Source organism: Sapajus apella, unplaced genomic scaffold (genome assembly GCF_009761245.1).
Source record: "Sapajus apella isolate SASKATOON/1434 unplaced genomic scaffold, GSC_monkey_1.0 scaffold13, whole genome shotgun sequence".
NCBI lineage: Eukaryota > Metazoa > Chordata > Mammalia > Primates > Cebidae > Sapajus > Sapajus apella.
In genome coordinates, this window is record NW_022436953.1 from 20,822,713 (window position 1) to 20,825,492 (window position 2,780).

The window sequence follows — 2,780 nt, forward strand, 5'->3', positions numbered from 1 at the left end:
CACACCACCTGGGTCTCACCCTATTTCCAAGACACACTGGATTCCCCTTGCCCTCAAAGTCAATGGCTTTTATGCCCCCACCTAAGATCACTAAGGGTGGAGCTTTCAGCGGCTCCGGTTTGCAACCCTCGAGTCTCAGCCTGTGTTTGGAGGGTCTGGCCTGAGGGCACTGCCAGATTCTGGCCCTCCAGTCCTCCTTCTGAAGCTCTCATGAAATGTGCACTCTCCTGCTTGCCAGGATTCAGGATCCACAGTCTGCCTAAGCTGGGTGTTTGTTTCCAACTTCAAAAACCTGAGGGCTGACCTCTAGCTTCACCCTGGGCTTACTGGCTGGGCACAGCCAAAAGACCTCCACCCTCTGCCTTGGCTTTAGGCTCCCTGCTGGTCTAGGAGAGGAGGGGCCTCTAACCCCACAGCCTAATTGAGGGAGGGATTTCTGAGCTGTAGACAATATTTTGGGGGACAGTGGTTCAGGCCCAAGGGAGGTGCATCTTTAAATGCACCCCTACTCCAAGAGCTGGATCCAAAGCCCAGAATCTTTGGGCCTCGAAAAAAGGGAGGAGGAGAAAGGAGAAAGGAAAGCCTCCGGGAACTGACAGAGGGACAATACTGGGCCAGGACCCCATCCCAGAGCTTCAAAGCCTCGGGGAGAAGCAGGTGTCTCCCACTGTGAGGGCAAAGCTGAGGCGCACATCTGTCTCATGTGCAAATATATGTATGTGTGTTCCCAGGGAAGGTGTGAGGCGGGGCAACAAAGATGATCTCTGCCGGTTCCCCAGGAATCTGTCTGGTGCCTTGACAACTCCGGAAAGCACTGCTCCCAACCCCTCTCTTGCCTGATTTCCCAAAAGAGGTTTTTGGACACCTTCCCCAACACAACATTATATCTGAAATAAAAGAGTAATTGACGCAGATGTAAATACAGAGCAGATGAAATCAAGGGAGGAAGCAGGTAGCTTGTCCTGAGACCTGGCCCCTCAACTATGCATCTGGTGGTGGTGCAGCCTCGCTCACGGTGGACTTCACTCTTTTTCCCCTTCCCATCGACTTCTCTCCCAGGTCTCATGGCAACCTAGTCACCAAATACAGGCATTTCTGCGTTCTTAGGAGAAATGACAGGGGCCTGGGAGTAACAGATTTAAAGGACGCTAGGATTTTTTTAAAATCATTAATTGTAAAAGTGCAAAATACCTGCTGGTACCTCACTTTAGAAGAATGTAATTGGAAAAAAAAAAAGAAAGAAAAAAGAGGCGGCTGATGAATAGATAATAGATCTTTAACCACCAATAAACAGAGAGCAGCGCCAGCAGCCTGGGGATGTGATCATAATTATGCCGCCGCGCGAGCCAATGGGGACGAGGGAACTCGGCCCTAAAATCATCCCAAAACCAAAGGCGAGCTCGAAAATGCGGACACGGCTTGGGACCGGAGATGCTATCCGCAGTCCCTAGTTGCACTGGGTTTGCACAGCAAACTGACCGTGGGACAACAGATGGCAGAATAATAATAGAAATAATAATAAAAATAATAGCATCCATAATAATAACATTGGCCACACTAACAAAGATAGACAGAACCGTAATAGTACAGTAGCACCACATCAGGCTCTCCCCTAACCTTGGACTGCAGGTCCCAGATATTCCAGAAGGAATTGTTTCGGGGAAGGTGAACACCCTCCCAAACAGAAATCGCTAGAGACCGTGGGGCGAGAGCGGGAGCGAATTGGAAACCGACTGCTCCGGCAGGGTAGGCAGCTCCGGGTCTCAACTCCCAAACGAACGAGCCGGGTCAAGAGTCGCGAAGGCACCAACCCTGGGACCTCGAGGCCAAGCGTGGTTGGTGGGGTGGGAAGATCCCGTACACCCACCCCAGGCGCCCTCCAGGCCTAGGACACCCCTGGGAGTTTTATTAAGAGTGAAGATTGGTATAACCGAACGGCGCCTTTAGCTCTCACTAGGAACCAGCCCCCGCCCGCTTACCCTCGCGGTGCTCCCGGAGCGATCCCTGTTCCCCCGACGCGGGGCCGCGCGGGGCAGCAGCGGCGGAGCGCTAGACGTGAGGAATCTGTCTGTCCGTCTGTCCTACCAGCTTGGGCGCAGCAGGCTTGGGATTCAGGGGGCCGCAGCAGAGGCGGCGCCGGCCAGGGACTCTGCAGGGACCGGGGTGCCCCGGAGGGAGTGGTGCTGGTGGAGGAGGAGGCGGTGGCTGAGGGGGAGGAGGTGGGGAAAGAGGAGGAGGAAGAAGAGGAGGAGGAGAAGAAGAAACCGGAGGAAGAGGAGGAGGCGAAGAAGGAGGAGGAGGAGAAGCCGCAGCGGGCGCCGCAGGAGCGAGTGAGCTGGGAGCGCGGGGCGAAGGCGCGGAGAGGCCAGGAGGCCCGGCGGGCGGCAGGAGGCTCGACCGAGACAGCGGCGCCGAGTCCGTTCCACTCTCGGCCCGGATCCAGGCCTCCGGGTTCCCAGGCGCTCGCCTCCCTCTGACGCACTTTAAAGAGTCTCCCCCCTTCCACCTCAGGGCGAGTAATAGCGACCAATCATCAAGCCATTTACCAGGCTTCGGAGGAAGCTGTTTATGTGATCCCCGCACTAATTAGGCTCATGAACTAACAAATCGTTTGCACAACTTGTGAAGAAGCGAACACTTCCATGGATTGTCCTTGGACTTAGGGCGCCCTGCCCGCCTTTTGCGGAGGAGAAAAAACTTTTTTTTTTTTGCCTCCCCCGAGAACTTTCCCCCCTTCTCCTCCCTGCCTCTAACTCCGATCCCCCCCACGCTATCTCGCC